At 37.5% G+C, this 10,317-nt stretch overlaps 1 protein-coding gene across 14 annotated transcripts in view; it reads left to right on the top strand.

Annotated features, from left to right (window-relative positions):
• The window catches only part of LOC116699997 (neurexin-2), a 143,562-nt gene that overhangs the window by 74,500 nt on the left and 58,745 nt on the right, over nt 1–10,317 (top strand). The window lies entirely within an intron of this gene.

Genomic DNA, 10,317 nt, shown 5'->3' with positions numbered 1-10,317 from the left:
ATATATATATATATATATATATATATATATATATGCTGTGAAAAAAAGTTAATTGGTAAAACACAGTGTTACCATCAGGACAGAGGAAATACATGCCTTTTCAAAACCTGCATGAGATGCAATTAGAGTCTTTTACACCACCAAGTATTACTAATAGAGTGCTCACAAAGTCACTCAGTGTGAGCACTACTGTCTGATCTCTTCTATTCCCAGTGTTGTTTGTTGTTTAGATAGTAATGTTCTCCTCTATCGCTGCCCCACGGGTATTCCAAACAGAAAACTGTGACTGAATGTATTTCTGTTCAGCTGAAAATGTTTGAGTGCTCATGTTTTTGTTCACCTTTGCATATGACTGTTCTTCTTGGTTAATACAATAAAAAAAATATTGCACGTTGCTATAACCCACTTAAGTATTACCATACTACACTGGGTTTCTATTATATTGCACTTTCTGTTGTAGCAAGGCACTAGAGTAAGTTATTACATCACGTGTGCACCAAGGTGAACATTTTCTAGATAGCAGCAAAGGAAAGATTGGTGTATTTTTTTTTTTTTTACTTCCTTGAAATTAAAGCTGTGTTGAGCAATTTTTACGCTTTGCTAATCTTCTAAAAGCAGGCAATAGCTGTATGAAGCTATAGAACAGGGTTGCTGATTCACAATGTGATCCATAGTAACAGTAACCCTTTCACAGTCATTTCATTTAATTGTATATACAAAGAATTTTGCTCAATGGAGCTTTAGGTATGACAGAAGAATTATTTCTCCATAGATTTAAATAATAAATACAACCATACAAGAACTATTGTATGGAATTCTATGTAATGTGGCGCAGACATTCATGGACTTTGTGAACTTTGGCTTGCCCAATACTTTGGTTAATCCATCTAATAGTTCTTCTTTACAAGGAGATTTACTGTACAGCCTCACAGAGCTGCTAGCATGGCTGTTGACTCTTGGTCTTGTTATTTTAAGGGTTAGGATTAAAGGTAGATTTTTCACTGAAAACAGTTTAGGATCCCAGTGTTTTAATGTGCTCATTAGCCTCACAAATTCACATCATTGGAAATCAGTGATTTGTTCTCCACAAATAAACCTGAGCTCAATCTTTAAAACCACTTGACATTACTTTCCTGACCTCTTACAACCTTTGGGTAAAGTGTCACGGATCAGGATAATTTAATGCCGGTTGATAGCTCATTAAAATGCAAACAGACACGGGCTTCGCTAAGCTATGCTTAACAGATTGGAAAATACAAGCCACACTGCCAGTTTCACTCAGATATGCGACAGGTTATTTCATGATTAGTTATGGTCTCTTATGACTCACCCTGCAAACACTGACTGCTGGAGAGGGAGTTCAATCTTCTGCCAATGTCACACTGACTAACAGAGTTAGGAGACACATCCAAACCTTTATAAAACACACTTCCCTCACTCTGGTCCACCAAGGAATTGAAACAACACTTACATTGTTTGAGATTGGAAGTTACACAATGCAATATAACATCACTCTGCAGCAATTTTTTATTTCCACATCAGGCTTCAATTGGCTTTTGTCAGGTTCCTATTCTAGTATGTCAAGGTGAATACTTAAAATAGAAAATAGTGTTTAAGATGCCTGTGTATGCCTGAGACACTGTGAATTTAATTTATTGTCATAATTGCTGAGCTTGCAGCACATAGTAATTACATTGACTACATCTTCTGCAGATCTATTTCAATACTGTATCTAAGAGTTTCAAGAGCAGGACTAAACACCACTTCTTAGCTTTCTGTAAAGCAATATGAGAAACTGACTTGGTTAGAAGTCTTTCCATAGTTAGAAGTTGCAGTTTAGTACCAGTTTGTCACTACTAGCATGTATAGTCATCCATAAAAAAATAATTGTTTTAATTATTATAGGAATAGGAATTGTTCTAATGTAGGAAATAGAGGAATATCTTTAGTAGTTATTGTATAACCTACGTGCATCAGTATCCTGGCATGGCTAAATCAAATACACTTGATTGTTCAGGTAAATCAATCCTATCACTGGTCTAATTTTGCCTCATATTACGTTTATTAAATAATACTAACATACTTCACCTGGGAGAATTCATCTCTGCCAAACAGATGTTTTGTTGCCGTGAAACAGTCACACATTGAGTGAGAGCACTCATTATGCTCATACTCAATTTGTGCCTGTCATATTCTCACGTTGTATTAACTGCCTGCATTGTTAAATGTAACCAACTCTATTTTGTTGTCCTCAACAGCTCCTTCAAGCAGAAAAGACTTAATATGATCAACTGTGCCAATGAGAATACTGTACCTGGTAGCGTGAAATTATCAAGTGAAGACAGTAATCATCAAATTATAATTTAAAACTATACAGACATTTGCATCCTTTTCTAGATATATTTGTAAATTTGTAAGTATGTGCTAAATAATAAGAAACAATGGTAAGTTTGCAGGAGTGCAAAATGTGTGCAATTTCCAATTAAAAAAGCTCTTCTTTTAAAATAATTTTGTAATCAATAAAATAAAAAAAATGCACGCAAGCTGCAGCAAGTTCATAACATGGTGTAGCAATTTAGGCTACTGGCCCCAGACAAGATTTACCTTTGATTGGAAAGATGATGACACCGTTATTCTAAGTCTTGGTTCGCCTATATAGTTTTGCTTTTGGAGTATTTACTGTTTCTGCATTGTTTATTAATGTTTGCAGTATCTATCTGTCTATCCATCTATCTCTCTATCTCTCTATATATATTCATACATAATGTTATGGCTGGTTGAAAAGATCAAATAATACACAACTACTGCAAAGGGAAAGTGAGAACAAAAATACAGACATAGATATATTCTCCCAGCTTTATCTCACTTTGTGTCTCAGAGGTAGACCAAGGGATAAGCGTCTATTGCAGCATCATAAGTAAACAATAAAACTGGAAGATTACTTCAAAAGAGCTACCAGAAAAGCTGTATATATCAGTCGGAAAAAGCCTTGGTGTGACGACCAATTTAAACAGCCATTGGCAGTTTCAGACTACATAATAACAAAGCTAAGAGCTGGTCAGAAGAACAGTGTCATATCCACAGAGGATGCATCAGAGAGAAGAGTTCCATTTTATAATAACAGGTAATTTGTTAAAGAGGGTATTTAGAAATAATATTCATATAAACACCACTTATTGAAAGAATGCTTTTTCGACATGGTTTTGTCAAGTAACAGCAATCATAATATGACTGGAGGTCAAAATAACCAAGAGCTAGATGTAATTGTGGCATAAATGGTGTAAAAGTGGGGTCAGAGACTCGCCTAGAGGCTCCGTGCTTTTGCACATTAGTGCCATGGGTGTGTAGAGATACAAGATAAAGTCTAAATTGTCTCACATTGGCAGTTAGTGCCTCTGTTTATTGTTACATTTCCAGGATGATAATCCCCAAAGTGTCCCTAAGGCACTGTCCAGTTTTGGGGCTAACATTATGCAAGGCTTGATTACAAAGTGGACAGCTCCCTCCCTCCTGTGACTACCCCTCTGTGCCTCGCTCTGCATGGGAACATGGTGGGATTCACTTGACATCCAGGCCACGCAGCAGCTGAGCCTCAGATGAATGCTAGTCTATGCCAGTCCCGGGGTGTGTGTGTGTGTGTGTGTGTGTGTGTGTGTGTGTGTGTGTGTGTGTGTGTGGTGGGGGGGTCCTTGTCCCTACTGCAGGGGGCTGTATGAGAGGAGAAAGGTTACATTCACTTTACATCATAAAGGCTATATGCACACACAGAGTCCTTCAGAATCGGAGTCTGCCATACTGGCTTTATTTTTGTTTTTCTGTCACTCTAACACTGACAGACACAGTGTCTGTCGCTTACTTATACATGATTCACTCGCAATTCTTTTCACAAAGCCAGAGCTTTCACTCTGTTTGGTGTGTGTGATGAAATTATAACCAACTGTAATGAAGAATTTACGAAGAGAGAGTGGATGCAATGCGGTGATGTCATTGTGATTGTCTTGAGCCTGTGTCAACACTCTGGGTTGAGGATCCTCAACATCCCTTCATTTCAAACTCAACATCAACTGGTAGCATATATGTCATTCCATGTTTCAACTTTATTACCTTAATCATTGTTTATATTGGATTACATATGTCATATATATATATATATATATATATGACTGTGCATCTAAAAATAATACTCTGTCAGTTATTAAAACACGTCTGTAATCAAGTGTATTGGAACTGCAAAATAATTTTAAACATACGCTACACTGCATTACTAATGAGGATTAAGTATCTATCTATAGTATTAAATCTAACAGAAATATGACCATCACAAAAGATACATACAGGTTAATGAACATTCAGCCACTTATAGCTCATATTTTTAACTGATGTAGTGGTGATATTGTTACTTTGTAGACCTTCTCCAAGTAAGGCACCAAAGTCATTTATATAAAGAAAGTGTTGTTACAGTTGCATACTATATTATGATGGTACATTTAGTGCAATAAAGATTTGTTTTTTCTGATGTGCCTGGTGCAAATGTCACCTTGTAATCTTGCTGAACATTCTGACTCACAGGCGAAAAACAGCCTCACATGCAGTCAATACAATTGGACTGTGCTTGGCATAGCAGACAATACATAACTCTTGATATGCTTCAACATAAGATAGATTTCTATACTTAAGGTCACAACTGTCACATTTTCTCTTCAGCCATAGCAACTGGCTGCTACAGTCTTCAGCTGCTAAAGCTGCCTCTGTGTCCTGATAAAAGCCCATGTTCTAATCCTTCACTTTCCCCAGCCCACTTCTGTAACCTATTAAAACTCACGATCCATATGAAATTGGCATTTAGCAGATTAGTTTATGGAAAGAGGACATAACAAGGCACTCAGACGGCTGCAGTGTTCTGTACAGCAGTAATAGTCAAAGCCATTGTAACTAACCCATGTAATTAGCAGACTTGAAGATAAACAAAGGGTTTTACGTATGTCAAACTTTGTGGTGACACTAGAAGCCTACCGTGACTAATTTAAGTACACCTGATGAGGTCCATGGGTTGCTGTAAATAGATTAAAAAAAGAAATACTTTTTTTATGTTAATTTCAGCAAATCCAAGGCAAGTTTATTTTTATGGCACTTTATTATAAATAAACTCAATGTGCTTTGCAATGTGCTTGTGTAAAGACTCACCCACCCAAAGACATTATGAGGCAATTTGGCCTAATGTTACCACATATTTATTATTATGATGAATTACCATTTTGATTTATTTCTATTATTGCAACAAAAACATAAAAACAATCTGCAGTTGATCTACCATCATGGGTCAATAGGAAGTAAGTGCGTTTTGTCTGCAGTCTATACTGCTATTTTCATCCATTGTGAAGTGCTTAGCTATTTAATAAATATCAGCACTACATCCATTCCTGACCCTAAATAAACAGACAGTAATACAAACAGTAAATACACTCCAAAACAGGTTAAACGTGCAGTACATACCTTTGCCAAGGCTCCGTAATCCTCTAAACCTGTTATTAATACAATTTTTTTTTACAAATTTTTACTGTGCATCTGAATCCAGACCAGCAGCAAAAGTTGCTACCTGGTTGCAATGGCATCGTGGGTGTTTGTCACAGTATGGCTGGATTGTTGCTTACCAATCTTTAGCTCTAAAAATACCGTGTTTTAGGGTATTTACAGATTGTTTAAGATGGTTGCTATTGTTTTATGCATGGTTGCTAGAGTGATTTTAGAGAGTGCCAATTCATAGTTCACTATCCCGCTCTACTATCAGGTTTCAGATAACCCTTCATTTAGGTAAACCCTCCTTGCAAATGGGTTAGGGTAAATAGAGTGTCGGTGTGGTGGCCGGAATAAGACTGAGGCAAAGAGAGACTGGCATGAAAGTTTCATCACCATGAAGAGAGACAGAGAGACTAGCAGGTTGTTTCAGTAATGGTTTAACAAGTTGTTTACTTCCCCTCTGCACTTCTTCTTGGGTGAAGTTAAGTGATGTTAAATGCAATAGAAATAAAAAAAAAAATTTTTAACTTACAGAAGACTGATTCACTTATCTGATGATCACACATTGCAATCAATGATTCTCAGTAAGTGCAGTGTTTTTTTTGTTATGTGTCATCACTGAATAGAATATGGTGTAGCTTGTGAGTTCATTTTAAATCTTCCACTCCCCTGCTCTCTTGCTCATTAAGTGGCTACTCGCATGACGTATGGTAATATCAGTTGCTGAGGGGAAGTAAAAAAGGACATGCAGAATGCAAAATAATATTGAAACGCAAAGTAGGGGTGTCCAAAATCCCTCCCCATGTTCTACCTATTGCACTACATTTACAGTACTATCTGTGATATGTCTGAATTCTCAATGTGACGTTTTTGTCAGTGTCAGTGCCCTACTTCCTGCTAATAATCCAATGCATCACCCTCTACTTGATTGGACCACACGTACTTCTCATTCATTTTGATCTCAACTACACACCTGTAAAGTTTCATGAATGTTTCTTGCACGGTTGCAAATCTGGCTGCAGACATAAGCACCTCACAAAAAAAAACTCACACTACAGTAGATGTTTTCCCATGATGACACACACACACACACAAGCACACACACACACACACAAGGTAAAAACAATACCAGCTTCCCTGTCACGGCTAGAGTTTATTATTTAGGGGATATTAAATGAGTGAAAGAATGAGTGAATAAATACATAGGACAAGGTTTGACTGTTGGCCAGAGTCATGGTGTTTCAACGTTTCTCCCTTGCTCTTTCTGTGGCCAAGTGCAGCAATGACAGAAATAATGACCCAGGGCAACAGTATTGACATATATTCTTAAGTCTCCAATTATTCCAGAAAAATACAAGGAATGTCATGTACAGATCTGCACCCAGACCTACTTGTTCCTTTGTTCATGGGCTAACTTTTCACCTTTAAGTATTTTTTGAGATATGCTGTTAACAAAACCAAACATAAAAGGACTAACATAATCTTGGCAGAATGAGTTGTAAAAAGACAAGTTATAATAGAGGATTTTTAGAAAATGAAATATCTCTTCAGCCAGTCAGCAATAAGGTAATGTATTTAAAAGCTTTGGGACAAAGGTCAGTTTTCAGTTTACTTGGGGGCACAACTAAAGGCCTTGCTTAGATTAAAGGCCTCAAGAAGTTTACAATATGCTGGGTCGTTTGCAGTACCTTAAGTTAAAAGACTCTTAACAACCATTTTAAAACAAGTACAACAAGTATAAGGGAGCTCAGACAAAGAAGTAATACAAGCAGATGATCTGGTCTAAAAGTCTACACAACCTTGAACAAGATTTTGTGATTATGACACATTGAAGGTAATGAATGAACATATTAGTGGGTTTTACCTTAATTTAATCAGGCATGGCCACCCAAAACAATTTATTCACAATAAGGCCCTGGCAAAAGATGTATTTCATCTCAAATTTACATCAAAATGACATCATCAGGCAATTTCTTGTGATTTAAGTAGCTACTTTAGTAGCATGAAAAGATAGAACAACTTTTCACGGTGATGGCTGACCTACTGATTTCTAAAGTCTCTAGTCTGAAGATATCACACATAATCATTTATGAAGGGAATCATTCATTTATGAAGTATCATTGTGTAGTAACTTGCTAGGACATTACAAAGGAGAGAACTCTGTGCAAATGTTCCACCATACAAAGTGAAGATTAAGGTTCTGGATAGAGTTAGTATAAAAGGCACTCAAAATAAAATCCCTATAGAGAATCCACAGTGTGCAAAACAAACTGAACACATTATTTTACAAGGCCTAAATGTATAATATAACAATGACTGTGGAAAGGCTGGTTTGAAAATCTTGATAATTGTAGTCCAGCATAAAGTAACATCATTCTCGACATTTTAAGGAGGTTAAGTTGTTGGCACCTATGTCCAAGAGAGTTTTCAACCATAGCAACAGTAAAATCATGCATTTCTGCTGGCGCCTTCTTTTTTTTTTATTGAGCAAGACAAGTAGATAGACGCAAGACAATAACAAAGACAGGGCTTCCTCTTTGGCCAACTATCCTGCTGATGCCTTTACAGGTTAATCATCAAAATTAGGCTCCAGAGTGAAGAAGGGAAAACACCTCAGCCAAGTACAAATTGCATTGTCTTCTGTGATGATGGCCCACTTACCTCAAGTCCTGGCTCAGGTGTTACTTTTGAATGCCACGGCTTGACCAGGAAATAGACAGTCCAAGCAACTCTTCTCACACTCATTTCTTTTGCATCAGTCCAAAGCACAGAAGATTTTTGTTCAGTCAAAATTAAGTGACTATTGTTCTCTATTGTTAGTGGGTCTCTCTCTCTCTCTCTCTCTCTCTCTCTCTCTCCCTCCCCCTCCCCCTCCCCCTTGCTTTCCAGGAGTCATGCTGAGGCTAGTAAGCTCAACTAAACAAGCAAATGGAATCTATTTTTGCCGGCGCAATGTGCAGCCAACAATATGCAACCTACTGTCATATGCAGTGTCTTTTCAGTGGAGAGTGCACACAGCCTGCCAAGACACTGTAATTGCAATGAAAAAGTGGGAAATCATGTTTAGTCAAGGTGTGAATCTGGAAGAGTTCAGAGGTTCACCTTACAGCACTGAATTCTGAACCTTTTGTTTAGCTAGACGTACCCGACGTCTTTAAGAAATATGAAATCTCCATGAGTTTTCACATTGTTGTCAGGTCTGCACACAACATAATCAAACAAACTATGAAAAAAGTAGGCAGTTCTGTTTCTGTTCTGCTACGTTATTATCTGATGATTCTGCCTCCTATATTGTTTATACATATATTTCTATCTGTCGGTGGATCCATTGCGCATTTCAGAGCCTTCATATTTTTCACTCTCTCTCCTTCCCTTGCATCGTCTAAGCCAGGCTTATTTTAGGTGTTGTCGTTTTTAGAATAATGAAATCAACCAAACATCACAACTGCAGGCCATGCCTTTCAGAGGATGCTCGCATTATGAGTAATTAATCTGAAAGTGCTATGATTAATCCTGCTACTTTACCCCCTGGGGCAAGACGGGAAAAATCTTCTCTCAGAAATCCTCCTGGGAACAAACAGTGCACATTAAGGTCTCTTAAGTCTTTCAAACGCTGCACATGTCTTCTCAGATCATGTCATTTGCAAGTTTGCAGGCACATTGACTTGTAATTCTTCCACATACAAATTTTAACATGTTCTCTGCATTGTTTCTGAACTATATATTCCATACATGCTAAATAATTTGATTATTTAAATGCATAGAGATCTGCCAAAGTTCTCTATGAGTCGAGGGGAAAAAGTTTAAAATAGTCTGTAGGAAAAATATAAAAATGTAAATCAAAGGTTTATTGGACTAGATATCTGCAGAAGTTGCAAATATAGGACATTCTATTTTCAAAATCTAGATGTCAATTGGAATTCAATTAAGAAAAAAGCTCATACTCAAATATATTGCCATACATCAAATGGGTATTTGATGTGTATCAGGTATGAGGTTTGTCTGAGAGCCTTTTGGGATGCCCAACTTATTAAATAACCAAGGACAAGACAAGGTTAAAAACACCCAACCCCCCCCCCCCCCCCCCCCCCTTCTTGTTGTCCAGATAGTGTGGCTTTCATCATGTTGAGCAACCCTCAAGCACATAAATTGATTAATGCAAGCCTTTCATTCTAGACAGCTCACACCATGATAGCATCACTGCCTAGAAAGATGCTCACATGCTGGAGAGCCTGACAGTCCAAGTCACTGGCTATTAATCATTCCACTTCAACTTCTCGTACCCAGTCCTCCCGGTTATTGGGAATGAAATTCTGATTTTATTTGCACATGATTGTGTGTAAGTTTGAAATAATTTCTAGTACAGCTTAGGGTAGCTGAGACTCGCTGAAGCTTTGACAGTTGAAATACAGTAAAATTGACTTTTCCAATATCAGAGGATTATTCTTAATGCTTGTCATTGCGTTCCACACCAAATGATTGTTACTGTAAATGTGTTGACATGCTATAGCCAGGAAATACTCTGCATCATCACTATGTCTGTTTGATTAAGCTGGCATGCAGATCTCGAGCATTAAGATTTACTGAATAATATGTAGAAGAGGAACCCCATACAGGATTTAAATCTCCCTCCGATTGGACAGATGGGGAGAAAAAAACCCACAGCTTGTTAAAAATGTATTTATGTTCATAATACCAGGAGATGAATGTCTACATGCTGCTCGGGCACTTGCCATTCTAGAGTGTTATGCCCTCACCCCTCTTCTGTTCTTTTTGTTCAATCAGCCTCGCTTCCCCCCC

This window comes from Etheostoma spectabile, chromosome 13 (assembly GCF_008692095.1).
Source record: "Etheostoma spectabile isolate EspeVRDwgs_2016 chromosome 13, UIUC_Espe_1.0, whole genome shotgun sequence".
Classification (NCBI taxonomy): Eukaryota; Metazoa; Chordata; class Actinopteri; order Perciformes; family Percidae; genus Etheostoma; species Etheostoma spectabile.
The sequence above is the reverse complement of the archived record's forward strand: the minus strand, read 5'-3'. Positions and strand labels throughout refer to the sequence as shown.